This window comes from Microcebus murinus, chromosome 20 (genome assembly GCF_040939455.1).
Source record: "Microcebus murinus isolate Inina chromosome 20, M.murinus_Inina_mat1.0, whole genome shotgun sequence".
Taxonomy (NCBI): Eukaryota; Metazoa; Chordata; class Mammalia; order Primates; family Cheirogaleidae; genus Microcebus; species Microcebus murinus.
The window spans coordinates 42,283,873-42,300,371 of NC_134123.1; positions in this window are offsets into that span (position 1 = coordinate 42,283,873).

The following is a 16,499-nucleotide window of genomic DNA, read 5'->3' on the forward strand; positions in this document are numbered from 1 at the left end:
AAAATTAAACACACTCTTTAATGCATTCATGCTCAATGATCAGATGATTTAAAATTTTTAAGATGTCAATACTATCCACAGTGATATACAAATTTAATCAATGTCTATAATAGTTCAATTATACTTGTTTTAGAGATATATAAAAATAAATTCTAAAGTGTATTAGAACAAAAAATTGCCAGACTGTTTTAGAAATACAAACAAGGAGGAATAGCACTTCTTGATCTAAAAACAAATCTATAGGAATAAAAAAATGAGCAACTGGCACAAGGAGAAATAATGAGATGAAACAACAGAATGGAGAACCCAGAAATAAACTTTTGTGTCCATGACCAAAATTATGTTCCTCAAGATTGCAATGGCCATGCAATGAAAGAGAAGAGTCCCTTAAACAAATGTTGTAGAAAACTGAATATTTATGAGAGAAAAACCAGATGTTGGTACCTTCCCTTGCACTATATAGAATATATCTTAAATAAATTCAATACTTAAACATGAGAAATACATTAATAAAACTCTTAGAAATAACATAAGGGAAACATCACAATATTGGTCCTGGCACTGTTTTAGCAGATGTAACATCAAATGCATAATCATGAAAAAGGAAGAGAAGAAAAATGGGATGGTATCACACTTCAAATTTTTTGCAGAAAGGAAAAACTTAGTGGACTAAAATTGCCTTTTAAAAAATGGGTTAAAATAGATGCAAATCACATAATTGATAGAAGTTAACACAAATGACAACTATGATAAGGTATCACCTCACCACTGTTAAAATGGCTAATGTTCAAAAGAAGAGACATAACAAGTGTGGACAAGAGTGTGCAGGAAATCAATCCCTGTAGATTGTTATTGATTGTAAATGGATAGTGTCATCGTAGAGGTTTGTTAAAGAATGTAAATAATACAACTCCCTTGTCATTCACCAATTCTACCTATGAGTATAACCATGTAAAATCAGTATCTTAAGAAGATTCTGCACACCCATATATATTGCAGCATTATGCACATTTGCCAAGAAAATGAAAACAAACTAAATGCCTGCTTATGATTAATAGACTAAAAAATGACTGTACAAACACATACCATATAATTTACTAAGCCATGAAAATGATAAATATCTTTCCATTTCAACAACATGGATGGACGTAGTGGGTATTATGCTAAGTAAAATCAGCCATTCCAAAAAAGATGAATTCTGCTATAGATAATTTTTTTAAAAGTTGAATTTACAAAAATAAAGAGTACAACAGTGGTTTCCAGAGTGTGGAGTCACGAAAAGTGAGGAGATATTTAAGGGTAAAATCTTTTAGTTATAAGATGAATAGATCTTGGGATCTAATATATGGCATCATGATTAGAGTTATTAACAATGTTTTATATGCTTAAAATTTGTTTAGACCATAGACCTCACTATTAATAAATGTTCTCACTATAATTAAATGGTAACTATGAGAGATGATGGAATAGTTTATTACTTTAATTATATTGTTTTACCATTTATACACGCGTCAGTTCACTACAGTGTGTACAATAAACATATACAGTTATACAATTTTTATTTGTGGAAACTTTCACCATTAAACACCACACACAGAGAAATATATGCACACATACACACATATGAATGACGCATTTCTGATGCTACTAAATAGGGGAAAAATATGGAATATAAGTTATCAATGTATTATGTATCAATTAGGAGTATAAATATATTAAGCTATTTGAAGCACTGAATGAGACAGTATATGTAAGAATTTCATAAGGTGAGAAGGGAAAATAAACTATATTATAGTTTGGGAATTTGGGTATAATAAAGTTGAAAATTTACTCTTATTTTATATAACAAAAGGAGTATTTAGAAGTGAAATAACATTAGATTTTCTTACATTGAGTAAGAGGATATGAATTTATATAAAATTAGTGAGTCTGACTTTCTGTAGGATTGCCTCTGAAAACTTAGAATTGGAAATCATGATGCATAAAATATGAATATATGTACCTAGTGTTTCTAGCATTCCAGAAACAAATCCCAATATCTCCACTATTCCCCTTTACACATTTCAGAAATGAGGCATCAAAAAGAACTTAAAACATGGAGATGGGTAGGAAGGATAATGCCTATAATCCAAGGACTTTGGGAGGCCAAGGAGAAGGGTCACTTGAGACCAAGATCTTGATACCAGGAGTAGCAACCTGAGGAGACTCCATTTTTATAATAAAGTAATAATAATAAAAAGGGCTGGCCATGGTAACTCATGCCCATAGTTCTAGCTACTTGGAAGACAGAGGTTGTAGGATCCCAGGAGCCCAGAGGTTTGAGGTTGTAGTGAGCTATGATCAGCCACTGTACTCCAGAAAGGGCAGGAGGGCAAAAACCTGTCAAAAGATGGTTTAATATAGAAGTCTTCAAAATATGTACAGATGGGTCCATAACCCCTAAATAATAGAAATACTGATAGATAATGTAGTCCCTTACAAGCCATTGCAAGTTTGGCTCTCACTGAATTCTAAGGAAGATCACTGCATGGGTAGAGTTCTTAGAGAGTTATAATCTTGGGACAGAAGATGTCCTTCTGGAAGATGAATAGAAACATACACAGGCTTCCTAAAATCATTTCCAACAGAGCAGAATATTCCAAGCCACTCTTTTGAAATCTGCCTTCCTCCTTGAGCTTTGGTTCTCTAACATTTGTTATCTGCTTCACTGGATCTCACCTACCTGGATATTTAGCTGTTGTTTCCTCTTTCTTCATAATCCAGGGCTCTATCCTTTGCTCCAGGCATGTGATCAGCTCTGGCTTTGAGATGGCAAGACCTGTATTATTAGAAAAATTTCACGTGACTCTTGCTGAAGACTTTCCAATTACTAACGCAGTACTATCCTTAGTACACAGAACATTATAGACAATTCTAGAAAATTCCTCTGCAAGATATCGTTTTCTCAGAGACCCTGTAGAATGATAAAAAAATATTTCTTATTTATGACTAGAACACCAATTCCCACTAGCACCAAATAAATAAGAGGTGGAAATTCTATTCTAAGGTGCAGGCAACAACTATATACCCTGATTTCTAAAGTAACTACTAATCTACTGTGAAATGTACATATCAGCCAAAGAAAGGGAAAGGTTCAAGATAACATGACACATTTAATGATTTTATTGGATACACCAAAAATTCTCAAATTTTCTTTAAAAGAAGGGATATAAAATTCATTCATGTAAAGCAGAAACTTTTCAGAAACTATCTACAAAAATAAAATAATGGCCTTAATGTGGAATAGGAATTCTGTATATAAGTGATCCTCACCAAGGGAGACCAGGTTTCCGTAGTTCTCTAGCATCACATCCCTATACAAATTCCGTTGAGCATTGTCAAGGCATGCCCACTCTTCTGGAGAGAATTCTACAGCCACATCCCTGAATGTCACCATCTCCTGTAAAAAGACACATATTTCCCAAGTGGCCATAGAGAGAGTTCTTAATTTGACCACAAGGAAAATGAGATGTGAGAACTTTTTCTGACATATGAGTGACTGGAATTATCCAATAAGATATATTTTAGCACAGTAATATTCTTTCATATTTTCTCTTTTTCACAGGAATGAGGATCTCAAAAGATGCATGAATCTGTGTGCATATGATTCTGCTTTGGTTGATAAAGTGTCTAATACAAAATTAAGGGCTTACAACAGTAATATAAATTTATGCATGTTATATTTACATCATGTCAATAAATTGTGCATATTTCTCACATAGAGAAACAGAGAGTTACAAAGTACCACCTAATATTTAAAAGTACAATAAAGAACTGGAGATTTTCTTAAATTACAGAATCTGATTCAGTAGATCTGGGGTGAGGTCTGAATCTCTGCATGTCACATAATAAAGCTATTGATAACAATGCTTCTTGCCTAAGTAGAGTATTTTGTCAATGTCCAGTAAGTGGTAGACTTTGAATTTATCTCAATTCATCTGAACAGAACACAGATGATAGTCCTCATTTTTTAAAGCAAGCTATACGAAGAAAGGGGAGCTTCCAGATGAAATGTGATTCTTCATTCACAATAGTCAGTAAATCTCCATGAGACACTTAGTGACAAAGAAAAAAAATAACTTTATATGGAAAAAATCTGTCAGAGAGAATCTTAAGAAAGTGAATGAAATTAACATATCTTCAGTGGGACACATTGGTGTTAGGCACCCTTGCAAAGAGGAGGATTCAAAATTACTACTGGGATGGTAGTGGCCAACAATATGTAACCATGAAGAATCATCAGTTTTATGAAAATTTCAGATACAGATACTTCCCATGGTTCATTATCTTTAAAAATGTATGTAAATAGTTTAGCATCATACAGAGCAAGTCTACTGTTTTCTATTTTTCCCATAATTTTCTGATTATATTAGCCAATCAATGTTATCCTCTTTCTGAATTTTCTTAATAATATTTTATGGAGAGCTGATGAAGCATCCAGATCAAACTTTGAGAGTACATGTTTCCCTTCCTCACTCAAATCTAAAGACTCTATCCCATACCTAATGGGAATCTCAGATATTCACACCATTCTATCTTGACCTTTCACAATGGGAAAATTTTCAATATTACATGTCATACATTTCTTATAAAACTTGGTTATTGTATTAAGAAGCTTGTGAGAGAGAATATACAGCTGGATCTGTTAAATAGGGATAAAGGATTTTCCAAAGCTCCTTGATTATCATAAGAAGAAATAAAAAAATTTACTTATAAAACTTATTAGTCATACACATGAGAAGTAAAGAAGTGAAGGTTTATAAATTCAAAAAATTGAAGTTCTATTCTACCCAAAATCCACTGAATATACGTTCTTCTCATCAGCTCACGGGACATTCTCTAAGATTGACCATATCCTAGGACACAAAGAAAATCTCAAGAAATTTAAAAAAATAGAAATCATACCATGTACCTTCTCAGATCACAGTGGAATAAAACTAGAAATCAACCCTAACAGAAACTCACATTTCTACACAAAAACGTGGAAATTAAACAACCTCCTACTAAATGATTACTTCGTAAATGAAGAAATCAAGACTGAAATAAAAAAGTTCTATGAAGAAAACGACAATGGAGAGACAAGTTATCAACTCCTCTGGGACACAGCTAAAGCAGTTCTGAGAGGAAAGTTTATCTCCATAAATGCCTATAACCAAAAGACAAGAAGATCACAAATAGACAATCTAATGAAACGACTCAAAGACCTGGAAAAAGAAGAACAGACCAACCCCAAACCCAGCAGAAGAAGTGAAATCAATAAGATCAAATCAGAACTAAACGAAATTGAAAACAGGGAAGCTATTCAGGAGATTAATAAAACAAAAAGTTGGTTCTTTGAAAAAATAAACAAAATTGACACACCATTGGCTAAGCTAACGAAAAGCAGAAAAGAGAAATCTCTAATAAGCTCCATCAGGAATAAAAAAGGAGATATCACAACTGATCCCAAAGAGATACAAGATACAATTTATGAATACTACAAAAATCTTTACGCACACAAACTGGAAAATGTGGAGGAAATGGACAAATTTCTAGAAACACACAGCCTCCCTAGGCTCAACCAGGAAGAAATAGATTCCCTGAACAGACCAATCTCAACAGCTGAAATAGAAACAGCAATTAAAAATCTCCCTAAAAAGAAAAGTCCCGGTCCAGATGGCTTCACACCTGAATTTTACCATACTTACAAAGAAGAACTAGTACCTATCTTGCAGAAACTATTCCACAACATCAAGAAGAACGGAAACCTCCCCGACACCTTTTATGAAGCGAATATTAGTCTGATACCAAAACCAGGAAAGGATGCAACAAAAAAAGAAAACTACAGACCAATATCCCTAATGAATATAGATGCAAAAATTTTCAACAAAATCTTAGCTAACCGAATCCAGACACTTATCAAAAAAATAATCCACCACGACCAAGTGGGCTTCATCCCAGGGATGCAGGGATGGTTCAACATACGTAAATCTATAAATGCATTCACCACATAAACAGAAGCAAAAACAAAGACCACATGATTCTTTCAATAGATGCAGAAAAAGCTTTTGACAAAATTCAACACCCTTTCATGATACGAACACTTAAGAAAATAGGCATAGAAGGGACATACCTAAAAATGATACAAGCCATATATGACAGACCCATAGCCAACATCATACTGAATGGGGAAAAATTGAAATCATTCCCACTTAGAACTGGAACCAGACAAGGCTGCCCACTATCTCCACTTCTGTTCAACATAGTGCTGGAAGTCTTGGCTACAGCAATCAGACAGGAAAATGGAATCAAAGGTATCCAAATAGGGGCAGAAGAGATCAAACTTTCACTGTTTGCTGATGATAAGCTATTGTATCTAGAAAACCCCAAGGATTCAACCAAGAAACTCCTGGAACTGATCAATGAATTTAGTAAAGTCTCAGGATACAAAATCAATACACAGAAATCAGAGGCATTCATATACGCCAACAACAATCTAATTGAGAACCAAATCAAAGACTCAATTCCCTTCACAATAGCAACAAAGAAAATAAGTATCTAGGAATATATTTAACCAAAGAGGTAAAAGACCTCTACAGGGAGAACTATGAAACACTGAGGAAGGAAATAGCAGAGGATGTAAACAGATGGAAATCCATACCATGCTCGTGGATCGGCAGACTCAATATCATCAAAATGTCTATACTACCCAAACTGATCTACAGATTCAATGCAATACCTATTAAAATCCCATCAGCATTCTTCACAGATATAGAAAAAATAATTTTACGCTTCGTATGGAACCAAAGAAGACCCCGAATATCAAGAGCAATTCTAGGCAACAAAAACAAAATGGGAGGCATTAATATGCCAGATATCAAACTATACTACAAAGCTGTAGTAATTAAAACAATATGGTATTGGCACAAAAACAGGAATATTGACCAGTGGAACAGATGTGAGAATCCTGATATAAAACCATCCTCATATAGCCATCTCATCTTTGACAAAGCAGACAAAAACATACGCTGGGGAAAAGAATCTCTCTTCTATAAATGGTGCTGGGAAAACTGGATAGTCACCTGTAGAAGGCTAAAACAGGACCCACACCTTTCACCTCTCACAAAAAGCAACTCACGCTGGATAACAGACTTAAACCTAAGATATTAAACTATTAGAACTCTAGAGGAAAAAGTTGGAAACACTCTCCTAGACATCGGCCTGGGCAAAGAGTTTATGAAGAAGTCCCCAAAGGCAATCACAGCAGCAACAAAAATAAATAAATGGGACATGATCAAACTACAAAGCTTCTGCACAGCCAAAGAAATAGTCATGAAAGTAAACAGACAACCTACAGAATGGGAGAAAATTTTTGCATCCTATGCATCCGATAAGGGACTGATAACTAGAATATACTTAGAACTCACGAAAATTAGGAAGAAAACATCAAATAACCCCATTAAAAAGTGGGCAAAGGACTTGAACAGAAATTTTTCTAAAGAAGACAGAAGAATGGCCAACAAACATATGAAGAAATGCTCAACATCTCTAATCATCAGGGAAATGCAAATCAAAACCACAATGAGATATCACTTAACCCCAGCGAGAATGGCCTTTATCAAAAAATCTCCAAACAATAAATGCTGGCGTGGTTGCGGAGAGAGAGGAACACTCCTACACTGCTGGTGGGACTGCAAACTAGTTCAACCTCTGTGGAAAGCAATATGGAGATAACTTAAAGCGATACAAGTGAATCTACCATTTGATCCAGCAATCCCATTGCTGGGCATCTACCCAAATGATCCAGTGACACTCTACAAAAAAGACACCTGCACTCGAATGTTTATAGCAGCACAATTCATAATTGCCAGGCTGTGGAAACAGCCCAAGTGCCCATCAATCCAAGAATGGATTAATAAAATGTGGTATATGTATATTATGGAGTACTATTCAGCTCTAAGAAACAATGGTGATATAGCACATCTTATATTTTCCTGGTTAGAGCTGGAACCCATACTACTAAGTGAAGTATCCCAAGAATGGAAAAACAAGCACCAGATATATTCTCCAGCAAACTGGTATTAACTGAGTAGCACCTAAGTGGACACATAGGTGCTACAGTAATAGGGGATTGGGGAGGTGGGAGGGGGGAGGGGGGCGGGTATATACATACATAATGAGTGAGATGTGCACCATCTGGGGGATGGTCATGATGGAGACTCAGACTTTTGGGGGGAGGGGGGGAAATGGGCATTTATTGAAACCTTAAAATCTGTACCCCCATAATATGCCAAAATGAAAAAAAAAATTGAAGTTCTACATGACTTTCTAGGAGAAATAGTGGACACAACACCTAATCTGGGACACACTTACCCGAAAACCAGCCATTTCTGCTCCCTCGTCTCCTACTCTGAAATCTCTTTTCAGGTGAGATAGTGTAGAACAATTAGAATTACATCTTCAGATTGCCCTGAAGGAAGTCAGCACAATTTCTTCCCTTGTTTCCACAAGATTCACAAGCAGGAGGAACACAAAATGAAGAAAGGCTACACTCACTTGTTCTTACTGAAAGGGAAGATTCAGCTATGATCAGCTCTTTCATGGAGACCAAAATGTGAGATTCTCCTGTCTTTTCTTCTGGTTACCTCCCCCTGCTACAGATCCCAGGATTTTCTGCTACAAGAATGGGAATCAGGAACACAATATTCTGCCTCTGGCAAACCCAAGAGAGCAGAACCTATGACTTCCCTCTAAAACAAAGCTAGACTCAATTCTCACGAATATATGCAGGAGTCCTAATGTTTGAACCTGGTATCAAATTAGAATTATTTGGGGCACAATTAAAACCACATAGATGTTCTCATTCAGCCCAACAGGCAGGTGATGGTGTTTCTTCAATCTACCCAGGTTATCCTAATTGAAAGCCTGGGATGAGAGGTAATTACCTTAAAATTGTCTCTGAAACATCAATGTGAATATAAATCATGTGGTAATGTTGGCCTCACTCTAAGAAATGAGATCTGCTTGTGTCGAAGAGGTACATTCATTGGGTTCTTGTCAGGTCCATTTTAGTGCTGAAGTTGCTCAAACTAGATCCATTATTAGTAGCACTCAGGTAGAGACAGCAAGCACAGCATACATACTGCCTTTTGCCCAACACTCATCACAACATATACTTAATTTCCAAAGTGAAGAGCAGCATAATGCAATGTCTACTGAGCATGTGCTATGTGCTCAGAAGTATGGTTTTTTGCACTGTGAAGAGCATTTACATTGTGTGATTTAATCCTTGTTATACCAGAAAAGGTGAGTAGTAAGTGTCCAATAATTTACAGAAAAATTTAGATGTGGTGCCAGCCTTTCTATTCGTTTCACACAACTATAACATGACACTACACAAGATCTAGAAAATTCTTTACACTCGCCCAAAATAGGTCCTTTCTAAGTCAACTTACAAGTCCATGTTGATCTCTTACACTGCAGCATTTGTCTCCCCTGAGATTTTGGTCCTTCCTTAGTCCAAAGTATGTCAGTGACTTGTGAATTCCAGGTTAAGGCCAGGTTTAGTTTGGATCGAAGTTGTGTATTCTTTGCTTTACAGAGACGGAAGGAAAACAGGAAGAGAAATTCCTCTTTGGAAGCTGCTCTTATGCATCCTGAGAAACCTCAGACCTTGGATTCAGAATTCAGAGCTGCAGATTTGGGTCTCCAGGGAGGCATGGATTCAGTAGCACTCACTGCACATTTCCTGGCATTGGGGCAAGAAGAGAAGGCAGAAAGGGAGTTTATGTGTCCAAGCCAGAGTGCATTATCTTTTTCCCATTTGTGTCTGAGCCTCAGGGTTTCTGAGTCTATTTCAGTGATAAAGATGTGAGATGCATTTAGAGAAAGAATAGATCTACTGAGTTTTATCCTATGAGAGTGTATTCACAGGATCTGATCTAAGTATGCTCTGGAGGGACAGTAGACATCACAGAGTCTTAGAGAACTTACTGTGTGCAGATGTGGGCACAGTGAAGCTCTGTGCTGCAGAGTTGCAGGTTACAGACTGGAAGCTCAAAAAGGAATCTAGTGTTCAAAGCCCTTCAAATGTAGTAGTGGTGGGCACATTTTATGTTTATGTTGCATTTTTAATTCTGGAAAGTGTTCAGGAAATATTAAAAGTAAAGAGTCTCCAACTCAGAAAAGCTCTACACAAAGTTAAAAGAGAATTAAAATAAAACCCTTTTATTATTCAATTAAAGCAGAATGTGATGTGCAGAGTGCCAATCCACTGAGAGATTTCAAAAGCACACATAAAGTCCTTACTGTACATAACTAAGCAAATCCTAACTTTTACATACATGTAATCTAGATAAATAATAATTAGCTTTGAAGAAAGAAGAATGAAGTCTAGACAGCCCTATTTGTCATAAAGAGTGCACCATAAACTTACTTGGTAATTAGTGAGACTCTGTTTTTGGTAATTGATTACATTCAAATAAAAAACAAGTGTCTCAAGTATATGCAGGAGGAGATAATTTTGCAAATTAAAGATAGGTGCTCACTGAAGTTGGCATGCCATCTTCTTATGGAAATTGTGGGATAGGGAACTATCTTCCTTGATATTTCATTTCAAAGAGATATTTCTCAGTTTCAGATAAAGCATTTCTTTAAAAAAAAGAATATTTAAAAATCTTAGAAAAGGATTTACAATCAGGCAGATAGTTAGGAACTCTGGCTCTTCTTGGGACAATGGTACCCTGTTTTGGTGCTGTTTCCAGCAATTGCTCCACCTGGGGAGACAGATAAGGCTGCCATTCCATTTTGGTGCTGCCCCATCCTTAATTAAACCCTGAGCCACTTGTATACCTGAGGAAGGAGGGAATGCTTTATCAATCTAGCATTTCCCTAGCCAAGGCATAATAAGATTTACAAAGTGATCTAGGTGATCCTAAGGGATTAATACATCATTAGCTTTAATCTGCATTGCAGTTCACCCTCCTTCATGGGCTTTCATAGAGGGAGCTCCTACACCTTGATGAAATTCCCAGGACACCTGTTGATTATTTGATAAGAACCTACACCTCCGAAGATACAAATGCTAGTGAAATAAAATTAATGAGCATGTTAGAATTTTAAAGTGAAAAAATAATAAAACCATCCAAGAGCTCCTCAATTCTTGTGTAGATTATTAATATTTGGTATGTGTTTACAATGAAATATTATTCAATTTTAAGTAATGACAGTGAGCTAGCACTGCTTATGGTTTCCTGGATTGAGTGAGCCCATTATGCACAGTGCAGTGACACAAGATCAGAAGAAAGGGCTCCACATGTACTCGCCATCTAATTGGTACTGACAGATTAAAACTATGGTGCACAAATGGTGGTGCTGTTCAAAGAGGGATTTAGGGGTTTGCAGGTAGACCCACATCTAAGGGAAGCCTTGATCATCATGGAGGGTAAGGGCATACCTCTAACCCTTGCTAGGTAGAGGAAAATATATAAAATGTGACTAAAGTGTTTGTACTCTCATATTTTTTTGAAATAAAAAATATAAAAATAAAAACCATACATCTTTCCTTAACTTTATAAAAATACCAAATATTGAGTCGCAAAGCAAATATAAAGGTCAATCAAGTAATGATTGCAAACTAAATTAAGCAAAAATGTCAAGATTATTTAAAACTTAAAAATATATCAATAAATTTTGATTTAGTTATCTCATGCCAGGAAGTTAGAGTTAGGGTGACTTTAGGGGAAATTTCAAATTTAGGATAAATTATACATTAAAAATATAAATTATTATATTGTCCATAATGGCAGCATTAGAAGATTATTACAATTCAATAGATATATTTAGGTAAGAATACCAGGGTTCTTCTATTTAGAGGTCTATGAATTTTAAAAAATGAACAAACTGACACTTTGTACCCTTTGATTTTCTCTTTCCTCATCCCACTCTTTGTGGTAACCACACTTCCCACTATGAAATCAGCTTTCTTTAGATTCCACACATAAGTGATATCATACTGTATTTGTTTTTCTGTGCCTGGCTTCCTTTACTTAGCATCATGTCCTCCAGTTCAAAACATGGTGTCACAAATGACAGAATTTCATTCTGTTTGACAGCTCATTGTGTAAATGCAGCTCATTTTCTTTATCCACTCATGTGCTGGTGGACACTTAAACTGCTTCTATACCTGGGCTAGAATGAATAATGTTGTAATGAATATGGAAGGAAAGATATATATTCTACATGCTGGTTTTGTTTCAATTGAATATGCATCTAGAAACGGGAGTGATGGATCATATGGTAATTCAATTTTCATTGTTGAGGAATCACCATACTATTTTCTACAAAGGCTGTATTGAGAAAATACATTTTTAAGACTGAGAAGGGAGGAGGGTGATTGGGATTAAGGGACCAAATCTCATCTACAGCGTGAAAACTATATTCATTGAATGAATAATGCACTAAATGTCCTCAATTTAACACTATATAATTCATACATTTATCAAAGAGAGAAACACGACTGGAGCCCCCCCCAAATTTATTGAAATACAAATAAATTTGTCTGTCCTAATTTATATTCACAGCAACAATATGCAAGTGTTTCTTTTCTCCACATCCTCACGATCACTTAGCATTCATTCTATTGAGAACAGGCATTCTCACACGTGTGAGTTAATAGCTCATTGTGGCTTTAACTTTCATTTCCATGATGATTAGATAGGTTGAGCATTTTCACATACATCTGTTGAACATTGATTTCTCTGTTTTGAGAAATGTCAATTAGTTTTATCATATCTTTCCCAAAGTATGCCTAGATAAAATCATCACACTGTGTCTAACATATTCATATACAATTATTTGTGAATTAAAACAAAAACATAGCAAAATAAATAACAATGACCAAATAAGATGATTGCACAGGAATAAAAAATGGGTATTTGATGTAATACACAAATAAGCCACATTCCAAATATTTTATATTGGAGTAAAGATACAGAAATGAAAATAAAGGAAGAAAATGACCGATTTACATATCAACTTTCAAGAGAGGATCATTTCTGTGTGTCTATTATCTGTTCCCCAAAATATCTGGCTTTATAGTTAAATGCATATGAATATGTCTCTCTACATATGGTAAATCCCACCATTTCCATGTCTATGTTTCATTGTTTTAGATTTGGATTTTCAGTGGAAAGTTAAACATGTCATATTGCTGATTTTCTGAGAACTCTCCTGGAGGCTCCTAAGACATCATCATTTGTCAGACACCTCCACCATCGCCATTCTAAAACTTTACTGGCATGCGTTCCTTATCCTTATCTTTTACTCATGGGAACTGTTTATTGGAATCAGTCTGCAGGAAAGCTGACTTTCCTGGTAATTGTGCCCTATTTACTTGTATAAACTTCACTTCATGGGCTACTTTTAACAAATCCTTACATAGTCTGTATTTTCTCAAGGCTCGTAAGGAGATATGGTTGCCTGTCAACCTATCTCGACCTTGGGGCGATTCAGTCCTGGTCACCACTCTTTTAAATAAAATAACTCCTCTGGCTTGTAGAATAAAAAGAGTCATTGGTCTGACAATCATGGCAGTAGTTGGCTTAATAGCTGTTGCTTCCTCAGTTGCTATTGCTGGGGTTGCATTACACCTTTCTGCGCAAACAGCTGATTTTGTTCCTAAGTGGCATGATGTTTCACATAAATTACGGAAATATCAGCAAGAAATTGATACTCACCTGGAAGGTAAAATTATTCAGATGCAGAATACAGTTCAGTGGCTGGGAGACCAAATTCAGGTTTTGACAACTCAATATTTTTTTCCATTGTGATTGGAATTCTTCCCGTTTTTGTGTCACTCCTATTCCTTTCAATAGTAGTCAACATTGGATGTTATTATGAAAATTGTTAAATGGAGGCCAAAACCTAACTGGTGACCTCCAAAAATTAGTACAGGAAATCACCTCTGCTTTTCAGGACAATCTGCCAGATTTTAATAATGAGGAGTTCTTTTCTGGCCTGGCCAGTCAATTGTCACAGGCCTATCCTTTGGCTTCATTAAAAACGATGCTCAGTAGTGTTGGGAATAATTTGGGTGTTCTCCTCCTTGTATTATGTTTTTTGCTCTTAATCTACAGGTGCTGGCAAAAAAGGCAAGCAACTCAGCAACAGCAAAAATAAAATGTCATGGCCGTGTTCCAGTGTGTTCACCTTCAAAATTAAATAAAATAGGGGGAGATGTAGGGGACTGACATTATATATTCCTAGTTTAAGAATTAAATTTAGTGAGTAATGTACGGGCTCTACTCAGAGTGTTTGAAAGTAATGTGTTCCGGACAGGGTCTCTGTGATAAACAAGGTGTTGCCTAGAGGCATAACAAAGGACCTGAGCTGCAAGTAAGCAAGAGCTGCCCAGCCCCAAGGCAGTGGGGGTCTGGAGGCCACATGATAAATACATTGTTCCTCTGAAGGCTGCTTAAGCCCCTTAAAAATGGATGGCTACTCAATGATGGATAAGACCCCTCAAGGGAGGGGTGACCTAAGCCATGCACAGCTGCAGGGGATCAGCCTAAGAGAAACTGGGGGCGAGAAATGCTCCCTGTGGCTGCCTTGCCCATCCTTGCTAATCTTGCTGCGTGATCTATGCCTGGTGCCTAGAGCAACCACCTGGAAACCTTGAGTAGGGGACATCTGTGTCCTTAAGGCTATGTGTTCCAGAATTTATGGCCATTGCTGCAATGCCTGGGTGGTAATGTACAAGGAAGTAACTTCAATTTTTTAGAGTATAAAAATATAACTTACCCAGTGTATTAACACTCAAGTTAACCATCTTTGTATGTGTCTCTGTGTTTTCTTCTGTGTTCTGTGTTCGTCCTCCATCCTGTAAATAGGCCACAGCACTGTGGTTTTAGGAAAGTGTACAATCGGGGGGGGGGGGATGTCTTTTAAAGGATACATTATTTCTGCTGGGTAGAAAGAAAAAATTCAAGAGATATACTGTATACAGCATGCTTACTATACTTAATGATGATGTATTTTTAAAATATGCTGAGAGAGTCAATGATAAGTGTTCTTCACCACAAACATGATAAATATGGGAAGTAAAGCATCTGCTAATTAGCTAGACTAAGCATTAGACAGTGTTTGTGTGTGCATGTACTTCAAAACATCACATTTTACATGATAAATACAAATAATGTTATCTGTCAATTACAAGAACAAATCAGTAAAATCTTTGAAGTATAGCACTGTTCCAAATACTGAGCCTGGATCTTTGTCATGAGCTTAGCTGAACTGTATCAAAAATATAACATTTTAGTGCTGTTTTTGTCATTCCATTTGTCAATCATAAGCAAGGAAACTCTGATAATTACCAACAGATTCATAATCCAGCACAGAACAGGAAAGGGGCTTAGACGATTTTATTTGAAGATAAAGATGCCTGTAACTTCCTCGTGCTGATTATTATGGTATAGAAGACACTAAAGAGGTATGTGGTGCTGACTGTCCTACCTCTGGCCACTGTGAGAACAGAAAACAGAAATTGGATTGCATCCCAAATCACTGATGAAATTTTCAATCAAAGACTGCCATAATCCCTGAGATTCCGAGAGTCAGTGACCAAACTGTTGGCCACAGTTAGATGACTAAAAATGAAAACTGTGTGTTGCACACTGCACTCATTAAAATGAAAGAAGATAGAGTCATGTAAAATAAATTATCTAAGATTCAAATATCAGATAAAGATTATTCCAATTATTTTCAATACACACAAATCATTCTATTATATTCTAACAATGAAAATACATAAGCATAAGTAGATTCTAGATGGATGCCTATGTTGTACTATAAGTAATTCACAGAAAATTATATTCAAACTTATTTATTTACCTAAACTCTCTATTGAGAGAATGCCAAATTCTCATTTTTCTATATATAGTATTTACGATATGCATCATACACTAATTAATGCTTTACTTATTGTAATTATTTTCATATTTATGATATTATATGTTAGGACGTAATAACATTTTGCTTTTACAAAGCAAAAACACTGCATTCTGGATTTAATCCTCTGGCACTAAAAATTGATTTTCTTTCTTTGTACTTTAAGGCTCTAAATTTAACCTTAGGACACTGAATCTCTCTAATCTTAAATAATCAGAATGCTGTATGTATAGCCTATAAATGGTCTCAAGCTCTCTAGTTAATTTTTTTCCTCCAAATTAAAAAAAAACTCTACACTTCTCATCAGAACTTTTAAAGTACTGTGTGAACTAGCTGGGGGTGAGTACAACAGTGAGAATATTGTAGCCCAAGCACAGGCAGAAACAAGAATGGCTTAGATACAGTTGTAGAAGGGAATGAAGACAAAAATGGCCTAAAATTAGAAATAATTATGAAATGAAAGCAGCAGAACTTCCACTTATAAATTCCGAGAGTTGGTTGTTCTGTAGGTCCCTTCACTCCACATGCATAATCAG